General features: G+C 37.4%; 1 protein-coding gene across 2 annotated transcripts in view; it reads left to right on the top strand.

The window, feature by feature from the left end:
* LOC127417188 (CD276 antigen-like) overlaps window positions 1-16,344 on the top strand; it is a 136,987-nt gene extending 120,643 nt beyond the window's left edge. For both annotated transcript variants that reach the window (XM_051657015.1, XM_051657016.1), the window contains exon 8: window positions 15,161-16,344. The gene's annotated coding sequence lies outside the window, so the exon portion shown is untranslated. The remainder of the gene's footprint in view (window positions 1-15,160) is intronic.
* Window positions 16,345-18,622: the final 2,278 nt, after the last annotated feature.

The following is an 18,622-nucleotide window of genomic DNA, read 5'->3' on the forward strand; positions in this document are numbered from 1 at the left end:
AATTTTTTTCATATAGTTAATAAATGTTAATGGGGACTGGGGTTGTCAAGCTCCAAAATGAGAAAAAAAGCACCATAAGTATCATAATGTTGGTTCAAACAACTTTTGTTGGGAAGTCTTCTGAAGCCATTGTGTGAGGAACAGACCAAAATTGAAATCATTATTCACTGATAATCTTCCCCTACAATAAGATGTTTACCACTAAAAATGGAGTCAGTTGTGTCATCAGTCATTGAGTCAGTTGAACTCAAAAATTTAATCAGTCTGATTCCTGAACCAACCATTTAGATTGGTTTTGTGAACCGGATCAGTCACTTTCTTTGAAAAGATTCAAGATTCAACAGAACGATTTGGTAATGAATCAGTCATCGCTGCTTCTCTTGTTAGCTCTCATACGTGGACATACTTGGTATGTAAATATAAATATGCATAATGACACTGAACTTAGCAGCATGAACTTTCTTAATGGGTGGTCACACTAGGTTTTGAGCATGCAATTTTTATTTATTTTTTTCTCGGACAAAGCAAGGATATGATTTAATGCTGGATGGTTTCTGGTTTTTGCAAATAATACATCACAAAAAAAGATTATATTCTAAATGTATAAGTGTATTGTCTTCAACTTTCATGCAACAATTAAACAAGCAGCTTTGAAGTATGTACCCTTTGTATTGAGTCAAGAGGTCAGCGTGTGACATTTCTGTTTTCCATTGGTCATGCATTCTTTCATCATAGGGATGCCCAGGTTTCCGGTCTCCCATGTTTGGATGTGTTTGAATGGCAGTGAATGGAGCGTGAAGTGTACTGTAACGGGGTCTTTAATTTAAGTCTCGCTTGCTCTGCGTCTGTTGTACATGTATGAGAACACATGTAATCTGAGACGGCTTCTGTAACACATTAATATACTTTATTATTATAGTAATGATAATCAATTAAGTTTGTTATCGATGCATAATATTTTCATTCTCAAATCATGCTTCGAAGCTAAATGGCAAAACATTGTTGCCAGGGACCGAAATTCACAAAATATTTGTATTGTACCATTTACTACTGTACTTCTTTGTACCGCCCCAAGTACACTACTTGTATACCACCCAAGCCTAACCTGGACATGCCTTTATCATTTTTTTCTGATCTACTATTTTTATTCTTTTCTTTTTTTGTGTCTATGTTGCTATAATTTCAGAGTGCTAAATCAAGTTTGCTTCTCTTTAGACATATAGCGTGCAATCTGCCTCATTCGTTTTCAAATGGTGATTGGTGCAGAGACGTGTGGGTTCTGGGAAATCGCACAGGTGTGAAAATATTGTGTTGTGTTAATTTGTACGATAGATTACATGAGGGTTCTGCAGGCCTTGGAAAAACAAAAGGGAAGCTGGAGTGAGTTTTTCAGAGAGAGTTCTCTCTTATTGATGTGGATATATGGACCCTCTTGTGTAAAGGCGTTACATTAGTCTTACTTACATTTCATACCTTCAGAAATGGTCTTAGTCGCTTTTGTGTATTTGCAGCCAAAGCTGGTGAGATTAAATTTTCTGTAATTTAATGCAATGTATAAATGTCAGTTTTGTTTATTTAACTAAGTAATGAAATGCAAACCATTTAAAAGCAAGTAGCATCATGTTGCTTTAAACATTGAGGATGTTTTAATCTTAAAACATCATATTTGCTTTAAATACAATACAAAGAGGAGTATTAGTTCTAATCAATACTAAATCAATGACAGTGTTGAAAACCACTTGTCTATACTTCAAGCTGAAGTGTGTAATTTCTGCTTTTTACGACCAAGGGTTTCCCAAACACTCCTTTGTCTGCTATTGATTGATAAAAAAGATAGTCCCATCCCCAGGGGGATTAAATTCAGTTTTCCAAAATTTAAGGTCATAAAAAGTCTTAAATATCTTAAGTGATACAATGGAAGTCTTAATTATCATTTAAAGAGGTCTTAAATTTGGAGGCGGAAAGGCAGGAATCTTGATATGACCTAATATGATTATCAAACTTCAAAAGAATACGATTTAATTGAATAAATGCATGCGCTGCGTCCTTAGCATGAAAATGTGGCACATTTGTATTTTCTCCAAGCACATGGGGGCTTGTGAGTTTTTCCAGCTGTTGCAGAGCAGTTTGCAATCATTGGACCATATCGTAAATTTATGGCAAGCAATCACTGATGATCAGCTATTGATTATGATGGTATTGTGTTGATGAAATATGACAATGTTTACTTTTAACTGTTTATATTGTAATGCGTTGTAGATTATTGTAGGAGTATATATTTTATTTCCCTTATCTGTTTGAATGAGCAGCTAGAAGCAGTGATGGGCATACATTTCAAAATAAGAGTCTCCTATGTACTTCAGTCTTTAAAGTTCAAAGTTCCGCTCTATGAATCAATTTTTTTTTTATTCATTTATTTATTATTTTATACAAAAAAATTATTGGTTCTTGGTATTTTGGTTGCAACATAAACTGCATTTGGAATTTAATTCAGTTTGGACTGAATAGCCTTTGTCCAGCCCTCCCCATCACAGGAAGAAAATACTAAGAACATTTAATATAGGCTAACAATTTTAAAAACTATTGGCAGATTAACTGCCTTTCAAAACATTATCATATCAGCGATATCCAATATTGGTCGACCTCTAATTTGTATTTATTTATATAATGGTAAATAAACCGATTTTAAAGTGTGGAAAACATGTCTTGAGGATTTAAAACTTGCATAATGTCACGATTCTCTGTTGTTTTGCCTTGTTTTTTGCCCCTGTCATCTGTTGCCACCGGACTACACTTCCCATATTCCCTGCCCTCATCGCTGCCAGTTGTCCCCTATTTTTCTCACCTGTGTTTCATTTCCTCATTTACCCCTGTGTATATAATCCCCTGATTTCTACCCAGTCTTTGTGAGTTGTTGTGTTTACTCCTGTTCATGTATCAGTTGCCTTCATGGTTGTAACGTTTGCTTTATTTCCTAGTTCCTAGTTCTGCCTTGTTCCAGTGTTTACCGTGTTTTTGTACTTTGCTTTATTTTCTATTAAACTTTAGCTGCATCTAGATCCAGCTCTCATGACTAACAAACATTACAGAACAACTCACCACAAAATGGATCTAGCAGCATACTTCGTGCAACCGAGCCAGGCGGACTTATCGATATGGGAATACTCCCATTTCTTCAGCACCGTAGCCTGCCACACAGGATTTGATGGTTCCACCCTGAAATCCATATACCGGATTGGACTCACAGCTCGCCAGTGGAGGGAATTGCCAGAGACTGGAGATTACACGTGGGAGGAATACGTGAAGCTAATATTAGAAACTCTCGCTTCAGAGGATCCTCCTCTCTCTATCCTGATCCCGGCTTCCGAGCCTTCCACGCTATTTTACAGCCACGTCTGAGTCTGCTTCACACCATGTCACAGCCAAGTCTGAGTCTGCTCCATGCCATATCACAGTCAAGTCTGAGTCTGCTTCACGCCATGTCACGGCCACGTCTGAGTCTGCTCCACGCCATGTCACAGCCAAGCCTCCCGCGGCTCCTGTCTCGAAGCCTTCCATGGCCCCTGTCTCCATGTTGAATGATCTGCCACTGATGTCGGTGTGTAGGGTAATGAAGACCCTTCCTCACAAATTGTCAAGGCTGGCACCTGCCACGGCCAACTACCCAATGCCCACGCCTGCTACGGCCAACCAATGCCCATGCCTGCCACGCCAACGAGCCAACGGCCACGCCTGCCACGGCCAACAAGCTGGAAGCCTCGTCTGTCCCAGAGACAGCATTGCCAGCTTCGTCTGTCCCAGAGCCAGTGTTGCCAGCCTCGTCCGTCCCAGAGCCAGTATTACCAGCCTTGTCCATCCCAGGACCAGCATTGCCAACTTCAGCCATCCGGAGGAGGAGAAGAAAGGCTTCTACTCTCAAGTCTCTTCCTGTGTACATGACCATGGAGGTTGTTTCCAAATCTCTTCCCGTATTCACGAACATGGAGGTCGTTTCCAGGTCTCTGCCAGCATTCACGACCACAGAGGTTGTTCCTAAATCTCTGCCCATACCCATGACCGCAGAGGTCATTCCCGAGTCTCTGCCCATGCCTATGACCACAGAGGTCATTCCCGAGTCTCTGCCAGTGTTTACGACCACAGAGGTCATTCCTGAGTCTCTGCCAATGCTCACAACCACAGAGGTCATTCCCAAGTCTCTGTCCATGTTCACGACCACAGAGGTCGTCCCGAGTCTCTGCCAGTGTTCACTACCACAGAGGTCATTCCCGAGTCTCTGCCAGTGTTCATGACCACGGAGGTCATTTCCAAGTCTCTTCCCATGTTCACAGAGGTCATTCCCAAGTCTCTGTCCATGCCCATGACCACAGAGGTCGTTCCCGAGTCTCTGCCAGTGTTCACGACCACAGAGGTCATTCCCTAGTCTCTGCCCATGCTCACGACCACAGAGGTCGTCCCCGAGTCTCTGCCAGCGATCACGACCACAGAGGTCGTTCCCAAGTTTCTGCCCATGTCCACGACCACAGAGGTCATTCCCGAGTCTCTGCCCATGCCCACAACCACAGAGGTCGTTCCCAAGTCTCTGTCCATGTTCATGACCACAGAGGTCATCCCGAGTCTCTGCCAGAGTTCATGACCACAGAGGTCATTCCCGAGTCTCTGCCAGTGTTCATGACCATGGAGGTCATTTCCAAGTCTCTTCCCGTGTTCACAGAGGTCGTTCCCAAGTCTCTGTCCATGACCACGACCACAGAGGTCATCCCGGAGTCTCTGCCAGCATTCACGACCACAGGGGTCATTCCCAAATCTCTGCCCATGCCCACGACCACAGAGGTCATTCCCGAGTCTCTGCCAGTGTTCATGACCACGGAGGTCATTTCCAAGTCTCAGTTCCAAGTAACTGGTTTAACTCCTATCTCTCAGGTAGGTCCTTCAAGGTAGCCTGGAGAGGTGAGGTATCCAAGCCTCATCAGCTACTTACTGGGGTACCTCAGGGATCAGTGCTTGGGCCACTTCTCTTCTCTATATACACAACATCAATGGGACCCATCATTCAGGCACATAGTTTCTCATGCCACTGCTACGCTGATGACACGCAACTCTACTTGTCTTTCCAGCCCAATGACACCACAGTGACTGCTCGAATTTCTGCCTGCCTGGCAGACATCTCGGCCTGGATGAAGGAGCACCACCTGCAACTCAACCCTGCCAAGACTGAACTCCTTGTCTTTCCAGCCAACCCTGCTGTTGAACACAACATCACCGTGCAGCTGGGTGCAACTACAGTAACACCTTCCAAATTGGTCAGAAATCAAGGGGTAACCATTGACAACAGACTAAATTTCACAGACCACATCTCAAAGACTGCAAGATCATGTAAATTTACACTCTACAATATCAGGAAGATAAGACCCTTCCTCTCTGAACATGCCACACAACTGCTTGTCCAGTCACTTGTCATAACTAGACTGGACTACTGTAACGCTCTCATTGCAGGCCTCCCTGCATGTGCAATTAGACCCCTGCAAATTATCCAGAATGCAGCAGCACGTCTGGTCTTTAATGAACCAAAGAGAGCACGTTACACCACTGGATGCCGGTTGATGCATGTACCAAATTCAAGGCTCTGATGCTGGCATACAGAACAGTCACTGGGTCTGCTCCAGCATACCTCAAATAATTTATGCAGAGCTACGCGCCCACTAGAAGCCTGCGGTCGGCTAAGGAACATCGCCTTGTTGTACCAACACAAAGAGGCACCAAAACACTTTCCCGAACTTTCAGCTTCATCATACCACGTTGGTGGAACGACCTTCCCAACTCCATCCGTGAAGCTGACTCACTCTCTGTCATCAAAAAACGACTAAAAACACATCTTTTCCATGAGCACTTAACCAGTCATTAAAAAAAAAAAAAAAATCCTGTTGCAATTATTCTGTTTTGAATACTATTCTGATGCTAGGGAAACTTTGTAATACGGCACTTTTCATACCACTGTCTCCTTAAGATGATTCACTTGTGTGTTCCTCTTTTGTAAGTCGCTTTGGATAAAAGCATCTGCCAAATGAATAAATGTAAATGTAAATATAGCCAGAGACTATTTAGCAGATACGGGCCACTTCTATATAAATGAATGGGAGAAACTGGAACGCCCAACCAAGGAGCTCTGAGCACTCAATGGTCAACGGATGTAGAAAGGAAGTCCCATCTTAAAAGGTAAAAGAGCCAATCACCTTTTATATACAGACACCACCTGTCAAGCAACTTACTATACAAGCCAGGATAATTGCGTGTTTTAGCGTAATATTAGGTAAAGAAGCAAAATTTATGATACCTGTAGTATCAAATTTTATTGCTGAATTAATTTTATTTGTTCAGGTCTTAAAAAAGGTCTTAAAAGTCTTACATTTGATTAAAAAAAAACTCTGCAGTAACCCTGACCCCAAATTCATGCTAGTAAAGGTGCACTCAGTATTGTTTTCCTCTTTAAAATTGTTTTACTCCAAAAGAAGTTCATTTCAATTTTGAAATATATGTATAAAATCATGATCACTCACATGAAATGAAGACTATAGACTGTAAAAAAGACTATAAAAACTGTTTAATTCTACATAGAGAGGGTCCCCTCATGGGGGCGGCCATGTCAGAATCACATGACCAGCCGAATACTACTCGCTTAATCTCAGCCCTGTTTTTAGACACTTTCACTCAGTAACCACTGTTTTTGTACACTTTCACTCATTGCTTAATCATGGCTGATTGTAAATAGTGAATTTCTACAATGGGATCTGAAACCGAAAACTAATGATTTTTAATGATGCTGCATCCAGGCCCCTAGGTGTCATTGTAAATCCAAAACAACACACATAAAAAAAAAAAATAACTACTGAATGCACCTTTAAGCCAATGTTGCTATGCTGGGCTGGTCAGTTGCCTGTATTTCTGCATAAATTAATAAAACAGTTGACTCCAGGTTTGCTGGCTCTTGACTCCATAGGTTTTAGTCCATAGTTTCACAAACTTTGTCCACCCTGCACTGCAAATGTTTACACAGGCTGTGTTTGTCTTTTGTTTTTGTTGTAACTTAGTGAAAATCAGATAAAATTTAAAGACTAATTTATGCTGAAATCCAGGTAAATTTATATAGGGTTTACTTTTTCTTGCAACTGTATTTACAGTATGTAATAACTAGAGAATGTCTTCAAAACACATTGTAAGTGCATGGTCTCTTGAAAGAAGCATTTTTTTCTTTACTGCAAACATTTGCTAATGGCATCTTTGTCTTCTAAACACCATTGGGCTGGATGCTTGATTCATGTGCAGTGATTTGAAGGATGACATACTATACATTGGCTACCCTAATGCTATGATCTGCTGTCTGTGTGTGGCTCCATGAGTCTGTGTTTATATCAGAGTAATACATTGGCAGACAGACAAAAATCTCTATGTACTTGAGTAAACTGTATAGAAATGGCAGTAAGATTTCACATCACCTCCATCCTCTGATCACGCAGTCTCTTGGTGCAAGTTAACAGAGGACACAGAACAGACGAAAGTCGGAAACCTCTCAAGGCGCTACAGTTGATTTGAACACGGATGACGGGACAGAAAAACAGTTTCCGTCTCATGCATGAGATTCGCTTAGTATTTTTTCCTTTCTCGTCATCAGATCAAGTCGAATCAAAATCAAAATAAGCAGAAATGGTTTGACAGTTAAAGAGGAGAGATGCAGGGAGCTAAATGACTTCTAAAACGTATACCATTGTATATATATATTTGTATATGTATATGCTGTACCCTAGTAGTGGGGTAAGATTGCCCCTTTTCATCATTTTTCATTTTGTGCTATGACAACAAAATTAGCAAATGCTTCTATTTATATCCCTTGATAATATGTTGGATGATACATCATCATTCTGTACATGCTAAGAGTTTATCTATGTTACAATTTAAAAGTAAATGTGTGCAAATGAAATATAGCCTCAGAGCGTAACATTTTCAACTTTGTCAATCAACGTGCACTCTTCGAAGAAAAGGTTCCATATAGAACCCCACAGGGTTCTATCACTCGCTTCATATTTGGAACCCATAAAACCCTTTTTAAGGGTTCTATAAAACAAAACAAAAACCCTAATGGGTTCTTTGAGCCTGGTGACAAGGCTCTATATAGAACATTTTAGGGGTTTCCAACATATGGTAACATTTGTTTTTTGTTTTTTTTAGTTTTTAAATTTTGTTTTAGTTTTGTTACCAGAATAAAGATTATGGATATGTGAATTAAACAGTTTATATATATATACACTACCGGTCAAAAGTTTTGAAACGCTTGATTGAAATGTTTCTCATGATCTTAAAAATCTTTTGATCTGAAGGCATATGCTTAAATGTTTGAAATTAGTTTTGTAGACAAAAATATAATTGTGCCACCATATTAATTTATTTCATTATAAAACTAAAATGTAATAATAAAAAAATAAAAAATAAAAGTTTTTGAAATTGATGACTTGGACCAAATAATAAAGAAAAGCAGCCAATAAGTGCCCAACATAGATGGGAACTCCTTCAATACTGTTTAAAAAGCATCCCAGGGTGATACCTCAAGAAGTTGGTTGAGAAAATGTCAAGAGTACATGTCTGCAAATTCTAGGCAAAGGGTGACTACTTTGAAGATGCTAAAATATAACACAGTTTTGAGTTATTTTGGATTTTGTTTAGTCACAACATAATTCCCATAGTTCCATTTATGTTATTCCATAGTTTTAATGACTTTACTATTATTCTAAAATGTTAAAAAAAATAAAAAATAAAAAAAAATATATATATATATATATATATATATATATATATATATATATATATAATAAAGAATAAGTGTTTCAAAACGGTAGTGTATACTGTATAAGAAAGTGAAATAACCATATAAAACACATTTATTAATTTACAACAACATAAGCCATTAATTACACAATTCATAATGCAATAGTTATAAACATTTTCTTAATAAATCCACAGGTTTGTAATAATAAGCAAAAAGTCTAAATAGTAGCAATATTATTTATAAAAAAATTATTAACATTAAATTGTTTAACATTAACCATAAGTTACAATTATAACTATGAGTAACATTAATAAGTACAAAACTAAGTACATTTAACTAACTAAAAATAAATAAATAAAAACAAATGACCTATGAAAATGCCATGTTAGCACACTGAAACAGCAATGTGATGCAGACTTATAAAGCAATGGCTTACATGTGATTGGCTAGGAGTTACCTAGCTAATGGAGCGATGATGTACAGCAGCTAGTCTTCCCGGTAGAACTACGCTGCGCTTACATATCTCTCTAAATTACCTCTTAAAACTTACATGAAAAGGAGGAGTGTTGTGTTTTATCTGTATGAAGATGATCAAACCAGTAATGATGCACTCCAGAGCCACTGCAAACAGAAATGAACCATTTTTAGTATCATGCAGAATAATGAGAAATTATGGGAAAAGATATACGTTTTATGACATTGTTAATATCATTGTTTTGAAATCAGATGTCCCCTGTGACTTTCACTTCTCATGGCTCTGATAATGTTGGTGGTCAGAACTTCAGTAGTGCTCTCTGAGTTAGGTGAAGGTTATTGCTAAAACCCATGTGAAATTAATATGGCATCTTCAATAAAAAAATCCATAATTATCATATTTTTGTACTTTAGTTTATCCTTCCACTTATGCCATATGGTGTCACAGGGAGAAGAAGTTGACGATTGGCAGCCAGTCGGAAGGCCTTGACAAGTGGAGTGCTGTGTGTTTTCAGTGTTCCTTTGATGCCCTCTATCCAGGTTTTTCTTGGTCGTCCTCTGGCCTTGTATCCAGATTTTCTGCTGCTGTATGCTTTGTGGGCCAGTTGGTGCAGGTCCATACGGCAAAGGAGTCCGTATCATCTGATCTGGTGTTGTTGTATATAGTAGTGGACTGGTGGTCCTAACATTTCCCTTATCTTCTCATTTTTAATCATATCGCGTCATCATATTTTTGTAAATTACAATAAAACTAAAAACACCAAATACTCACAAGTTGAAAAATTTAAATATTTCCATCATTTCCTCTCTTTGACATTGGACATTTGACATTCTCTTGAATAGAGCTCGATTCATCTCTTTATATCAGTGCTGTTGGCTTAATTCAATGTTTGGCTGTGATGTGCTCCTGGAAACTTGTTTTGTTTTTCCCCCCATTTGTTCTAGGTGCAAAGAAAAGTAAATAATAACATAACATATCAGTATTACTAGTCGAACCACAGAAGAAATTTTAGTGTTTCAAGTGTGAAATTACTACCGGACGAAACAGTTTTGTCGACGTTTCTGCTTTTTGCTTGCTGAAATAAATGTGTAAGTCATAAATGGCAAGGAGATATGTTGAAATAAATAAAAATAACTTAAAAGTAATCAACAAATTAATGTATTTCTCTTACTTACCAGGGTAACGTCGCCCTCAAGCTTTCTGCTCAACAGACTTTCCGTGATGGTTTAAATTTGAAATAGGATGCTCGTTCGTTTTGACCACTTGCGCAAATTGCACATCTGCGAGTGCACGGCTTAAATGCACTTTTGTGCTATGTAGATAGGAGGGGGGCAAAACAGCGCTACACATTGACGTTGTTTGCTGTTTATGATAAACACAATTTTATGCATCTGTTGTTGAATTATGAGTCAAGAATAGACTGGACCATAGCTTGTACATTGATAGTGAGATAAACAGTCGTCTTAAAGAGAAAGGACATTGGATCTGATCATCTGTCATTTATCTTTTTTTAATCAAACCCAAAGCTGAAGAAGTAAATTCAAATTGTTTTTTTTTTTTTTGCATGGTATGGAATACAAAAGTAATGTAGTGTAGTCTTTAAAACTATTTATAAATACAACTTTTAATAAAGTAAATACATACACATAGATACATTAAGCAGTTGTCAGCCTAAAGAACCCTTTTGTGCAAAAAGGGTCTCTTTTTTTGTAAATAGAACCTTTTTGGCATAAAGGGTTCTTTGGAGCTGAGTAATGAACCATAGGGTTCTATATAGAACCCTAAAGAACCCTTTTCTAAGACTGTGTGTCTCGTTTTCTGTGGCAATGCACAATAATTACTTAGCATGTGATACATTGTGTATATAGTCCTGAGTCAATTATATCTGTTAATTTTTCTCCTGCATATGCTTATCAAGAAACAAAATGATCAATAATTAATTAACACTTCCGATTATGAATTTTGGATGATCAATCCAGAATAATCTGAAAAAGAATCATGATGCATCTGTGAATAGTCCCCCAAACACACACACACACACACACCTTGAGTACACAGGAGTTCATGTTTCACTGTTCATCTCTTATGAAAACATGTATTTGTACTCTGACATAAAACAGATGTTATTGGCATTGTTGATAATTAAACAGAGAATATTGCTTAATGACTGTTGTGAAGCGAATATGAAGAAAACAAGTTTGAAGATGAAATTGTATCTCCTAACTTCTGGGAGGAATCTACATATAGTATAATTATAATGAGAACACTGCTTCCTTAGGTCGAATCGCATGTATTGTCTGTTTAGTATAATAAAAAAATCTCTTCATATCCTTGAAGTCATGAATTGTGGCACTAAATGCTGTCACATGCTCTTTTTGTCCAAAAGACAAGCAAGCGTTTCACAAAATGCACAAGTTAAGTTTCAAAAATAAAACATTGCACACACTTCTGCTCATGGAAACATTTTTTTGGACATTTTACATTTTATGGAAAAAATTTTATTTCTGTTTGCTAATCTCAAAACAGACTGCCAGTACATGGCTGATTGCCTCTAATTATGTATCTAAACTAACCAACTTCGTACTCTAGCCAGCAATATTGGTTTTCCTCAAATATTCAACTAGCAGGGCCTTGTGTGTGACATAATTAAGTTCTGTCCACGTTAATGCTCTGGCAGGTTTAATGATGCATTTAAAGCTATTCCTCTAGCAGCATTAGCAGCAGGGGAAGTGCTCTGCAGGGAATTGAGTGTGGAGCTGAGTGTATTAAAAGTTTGGACTTACCTGCTGTAATGGTTTAGAAATTTGTGATTGGATAAGATTGGAAAATTGGTGCCTAATGAAAGCTATCTAAACTGTGCATGTTCAACCATCTTTTAAAGACTACCAAGACATTGGGCTATACAGTATGGACTTCCATATATAATGACCAACCACACTTGATGTTTCCCAATAGCAGGTTTCCAAAGTTTGTTTTCTTGTGCAGGGTTTGTCTTTGAAGAGAACTTTAAGGAACCCAATTTTAAAAGTTTCAGATTCAACTGATCGATACAACAAAACATATTACACAAGAAAAAGGTATGTTGGTATGTCTAGGATCTAGCAAAACTCTATGAAAGAAAAAAAAAAATGATTAAAAGCCTGCCGTGGTGGGCTGCCAGTCTTTTCAAAACAGGTTTACAGATGTCATCTGTTTTTAACAATGAAGGTTCTGTAAATGTCTTTTTGTGTGTGTGGATCTCCTTTTTTCCCCTCTGTTGTTGTTTGTTTTTGAATTGAGTGCTGCAGTCACTCATGAGGCTTTTTTTTTGTTTGTTTTTTTTTTTTTTTTTGCTTGAGGTTGATTTAATTTATATTCATATTCGTAGGCGTTACATGTACATTTATGAATGTTTGGATTGCCACTGAAATGTACATTTTCAACCTATTTACAGCTAAAATATAAAACTTTTATATTTATATGTACAAATTTAGAGCCACACAAATCTTTAAAAGTCCTCTGATCACTGGTTGGAACTGGAAATACTGGAACTTTAGTGAGGGTGGTGCCACAGGTGACCTAGTTCAATCAGACATAGTGGGACTAATTTATTAGTAAATGATGGAGAAACTTTGTCTAAGAAAGTTTATTTATCCAGATGGGACTAAAAGTAATTTACAACATATTAGTCATCGGCACTTTTTGTTTGGCTGAATGTTATTATCATTTAAGCACAAATAAATGAAATTTGTGAAAGTATGTATGTACGAAAATGTAAATTATGTCAAAGTTATGGTGTCATATTAATGTGTTTCACACCTTTACAGAATTGTGAGCGTGTGTGTGTGTGTGTGTGTACATACACTACCAGTCAAAAATTTAGGGTCACTTACTTATTCTTTATTTTCATTTTTTAATTTTTTTAATTATTTATTTATTTTTACATTTTAGAATAATAGTAAAGTCATTAAAACTATGGAATAACATAAATGGAACTATGGGAATTATGTTTTGACTATAAAAATCCAAAATAAATCAAAATTATGTTATATTTTAGCATCTTCAAAGTAGTCACCCTTTGCCTAGAATTTGCAGAAATTTACTCTTGGCATTTTCTCAACCAACTTATTGAGGTATCACCCTGGGATGCTTTTTAAACCGTATTGGAGTTCCCATCTATGCTGGGCACTTATTGGCTGCTTTTCTTTATTATTCTGTCAAAGTCATCCATTTCAAAAAACTTTATTTTATTTTATTTATTTTTTATTAAATTTTAGTTTTATAATGAAATTAATTAATATGGTGGCACAATTATATTTTTGTCTACAAAACTAATTTCAAACATTTAAGAATACGCCTTCAGATCAAAAGTTTTTTTAAGATCATGAAATATATATCAGTCAAGTGACCCCAAACTTTTGAACAGCAGTGTGTGTGTGTATACATATATATATATACACACACACACACACACACACACACACACACACACACACACACACACTACCGGTCAAAACTTTTGGAACACTTGACTGAAATGTTTCTCATGATCTTAAAAATCTTTTGATCTGAAGGCGTATGCTTTAATTTTGTAGACAAAAATATAATTGTACAACCATATTAATTTATTTCATTATAAAACTAAAATGTAATAATACACAAAAAAAAACAAAAAACACAGTTTTGAGTTATTTTGGATTTTGTTTAGTCACAACATAATTCCCATAGTTCCATTTATGTTATTCCATAGTTTTGATAACTTTACTATTATTCTAAAATGTGAAGAAAAAAAATATAATAAAGAATGAGTAAGTGTTTCAAAACTTTTGACCGGTAGTGTAGCTCTGGAAAAATTAAGTGACCACTGCAAAATTATCAGTTTCTCTGGAAAAACGTTTTTTTTTTTTTTTTTTTTTTTTTTCTATAAAGTACTGACAACATTTCTCCCAAATTCCAAGTAAAAATATTGTAATTTACAGCATTTATTTGCAGAAAATGGCAACTGGTCAAAATGACAAAAAAGATCCAGTTTTTTCAGACCTCGAATAATGCAAAGAAAACAAGTTCATATTCATTTTTAAACAACACAATACTAATGTTTTAACTTAGGAAGAGTTCAGAAATCAATATCTGGTGGAATAACCCTGATTTTCAATCACAGCTTTCATGCGTCTTGGCATGCTGTCTAGCAGTCTTTCACATTGCTGTTGGGTGACTTTATGCCACTCCTGGTGCAAAACTTCAAGCAGCTCAGCTTTGTTTGATGGCTTGTGGCCATCCATCTTCCTCTTGATCACATTCCAGAGGTTTTAAATGGGGTTCAGGTCTGGAGATTGGGCTGGCCATGACTGGGTCTTAATCATCACCGATCATCACACGGAACACTCGTTTACTGTGTAGACAGCATCATTGATTATAATGGGTTTGACGCAACATGCTGCACCACTCGCATCTGGTGTGAACAGGGGTGGACTGGGAAGAGAAATCGGCCTGGGATTTTACATAGAAACTGGCCCAAAAGTTGTTGAGCAGGGGGTGTCGCTGTCCTTTTCTGCATATCGCGCCACCGTTTTGTGGCCCGTTCTGCATAACACGGTGGCATATTTCAGCTTAGTCCCGGTTCTCCCGATGGCCAGTCCGCCCCTAATCGGCCCCAACGTGCGTTGGCCCACCGGAAAAATGCCCAGTATGCCGGATTACCAATCCAGCCCTGGGTATGAACAGGGTGTTAGACTTATGCACAATACTGTATATGTATACAGTATGTATAAAAATGTATGATTGGAAGAACATGTTTTGCATAAATACCTCTAAATACTAAATGGATCCCATTGGTTGCTTACATATTCAGCTGAGTCCCCTCTTCTAAACTCTCTTTGTTTTTGTTGCAGGGTTGAGGCCAGAAGTCGATGAGTGCCATGAGAAACCATTCCGTCAAATCCAGCCTTGTCTGATCCAGATATATTTCCTTAGCATTTATCAAAAGGGCCTAATATTGTACATTTGTTTTTTACCCAAGGATAGTTATACATATGACATTTCACTCAATTTATTTCCTGTGTGCACAAGGGAAGTCATATAACGGGTGAAATAAAGCAATAATTTTTGCTTAGATAGAACTCCTTGGTTGATCCTGACAACCTGCCCATCTTCTGAGATGAAATTATTTTGTCGTTCTCAAAACTGGAATAAATTGTAAATACACAAGTATGAGAAACCAGACATGAAGTGCAGCCAAGACAATACTGAACCTCCCATAACTTCTTCATTTCCTGTTTTATATTCCAAACACTTCTCTGCAGCTTTTCTAAACACCATCAGAGTGATAAACTAAGACGTTTCTCCAGCCTGTCCTCATTACCTGTCTCTCCCACCTTCTCTCAAAGCGGCAATTGTCTGAAATGTATGGAATGAGCCTGTAATTGTATGCAGAACGTGTTAAAGAGAAAATCTGTTTGAAGACCATAGGGTCTGACAAGCTCACAGCTCCACAACTGACACTAGCTACCTTCTACTCTGCATTAGGGGAGAAGGCCTATATAACATCTCTTCACCTAATGGAAAGTGAGTAGTTTAAGAAAGCAGCCAGCAAACATCCTACCGTCAGCATCTCAGATGAGGAAGGCACTCTTTTTCTCTCCTTCCCCCTCTCACTTTTTCTGACTAGCTCCTTACAATCGCCCAATCCCGGCCTAATTAATGCCTGCCCATGAAATAACTTGTAGCTGTCAGCGTCTGCCTGGCCTCGCAAAAATCCAATAACTTTGAGGAGCAATTTAGATGGAACACCAGCTAAGCTCCAGCAAACTACAAATGGTGCATGGGACACACCCTGCTTCTTGCCTGGCAGCACTGTGCTGAGATTGGTAGTGTTAATGCACGTCAACTCACAGACTGCGAGGTGGAATTTATTACGTACTGGGATGATGTATCTTTAAACTCTTTGTTTTTTCATAATCTCATCAGGTACCTGAAATATTGGAAGTTTTGGAATTGGATATGTGCCAAGTCTTATTGCAAAAATGTTGTGCCTGTCATTTATTACGTATGTAAATTAAAATCGTTCCTTCTATCAGTTGTGTTGTCACTGTTGGAGTTTCCTATGACTACCTGGTTATCAGTGGGGTTTTTTTATGTCTTTGAATTGGACTTCATGCGTCCACTAAAAATGACAATGGGGCCAGCTAAAGGTAATAGCAAAAATGGCTCAGAAAAGTGAAGTTAGATAAGCTCTAGTATTATGTGTTAGCATATGCCACTTGGTGTGATATGTTAATATCTTTGAAATGAATTTGTGCAGCTTAAATGTCCCTTTTTGGGGCCGCTGTATATTTATCTTTTGCACACATATCTGTCTTTGTGTGCCCTGTCTGTCCCTGTTGGCCATTTTTGTGGTCCATATATCTGATAGAAAATACTGTAAATGGCAGATTAGTGTAAAAACCCTGGAGAAGTGTTTATTACATTTTTTATTTTATTTTTTTTACCTCTAAGATGGGGCAAATGTCATAGGATTAAAGAGAAAGAAATGCCCTTCTTGAAATAGTTGTATTAAACATCTCTTTTAAGTGTTTGCTCTGTGTGTTAAGCCTGGCTGCAAGGGACATCACCAGAAACAGGAACATACAATGCCTTTGCATCAAGGGTAAAATGACGTTTGCCGTAATATTCCTCTATATTTAACAGCTGGCAAACTGTGTATGCATTTGGCCGTGAGTTTCAGAGTCATCAAAGCTGATTTTAATAAACTTGGAGAAGTTGTCTGTTTATTTCTGAAAGCTAAAGTCCAGAGATGCTTTAGCCTTGACTGTTAATTGCATTTTGAAGAATCCGTTTGAAGACAATGGGATTCTGATGTAAAAGCTGAAGGACTTTCACGTTTTGCGTGCAGCAGTTTAAAAAAAGACAAAGGAGATGCAATCATTTTTTATCCTTTGATCAGAATCAGTTATCATTTTTGAAAATATTATATGAAAATTGTTATGCATGTTGTAGTAAAATGATACAATAAGTACTAGCAAAAAAAGAATAAGGTTTAGGTCATGTCCACATTAATCAGTTTTTAAATGAGAACCTCATTTTCCCTTTATTAACATTGATTTCCAAAGTAAGTTGTACTAGACTCTAGAGAGTGTTTTTTTTTTTTTGTTGTTGTTTTTTTTTTTTTTTAGGCAACTATGACCCCTTTTACACCTGGAATTTAGCATATGTTTCGGGCAGTCCGATAAGAAGTGGACAGTGCTAATTACAGGTGTAAACGTCTTGTGATCGAATCGCTCAAACCACATTCGGTGGTAGTTGAAAACACATGAAAACATCAAATTGTTTTGTGTAAATGCTAATCCATTTGGATACATCCAGGATAACAGTGAAGGAGCACTAATTCACCTGTCCATCAACCATTGCGCTAAAACAAATGTGTTAAACTTTCCCTGTTATGTGCAGCTGAAAATTCAGAACAGCTCATATACATATAAAGACTTGATATTAGATTTTAATTTATGTGTCTGTTACATAAATCAATTTAGATAATGTTCAGCATGCACATCTTAAAGTGATAGTCCACAGCACAGCACACTTTTACTTAAAAAATACTGGGGGGGAAAAAACTGTATGACTTTCTTCTGTGGAATTCAAATTCACTTACACTGGAAAAAAAGAGCAGCATCAACATTCCATAGAATTTTTCTTCTTATGTTACAAAGTAGAAAGTCATTTTTGTTTGGAACAACACAAGGGTGAGTAAGCAATAAAAGAATGTTCATTTCTGGGTGAACTTTTCCTGAAAGTTTATTTGAAACAGGCACTTGACTAAAATAACTATCAGCATCTGCTCAAAACATCTTTTGTGTCAAGATTCAAATTCAAGTGCTGTATTTTTTTAGACCAAAGGTGTTCTGTGCTTTATTAAACATAATTCATGTTGCGATACACTGACACAGTGTGTATTACAGTGTATGCAGTCATGCAATCAAAGACCCTCCCCTCAAAGAAATATGATAACAGGAGATGCATATTACTACCTGGTGCGATCTGTCTTGCCTGACCATTTTGTTGAAATCTGCCTAATAAACCTTATATCTAGGAGGATCCGGGGACATGCTCTCCTTTATGAAAATGTAACATGCTTTATGAGATGCAGTATGTTTAAAAATTGATGAACCCCTAGCTGAGACCACACTTCAGGGCTCTTCCCCCTGTTAGGGTAAAGTGTTTAGAGAAGCAGACAGACAACTGGGACCTTTTCAGAAATGTGCATCCTCTTTAATGCTTTGGAGATAAACAAGTATTCTGGGAGAGCTAACTTCAGTGTTATTGTTCACAGTAATCTTATGCTGAATTGCCACTTGCCA

This window comes from Myxocyprinus asiaticus, chromosome 26 (genome assembly GCF_019703515.2).
Source record: "Myxocyprinus asiaticus isolate MX2 ecotype Aquarium Trade chromosome 26, UBuf_Myxa_2, whole genome shotgun sequence".
Classification (NCBI taxonomy): domain Eukaryota; kingdom Metazoa; phylum Chordata; class Actinopteri; order Cypriniformes; family Catostomidae; genus Myxocyprinus; species Myxocyprinus asiaticus.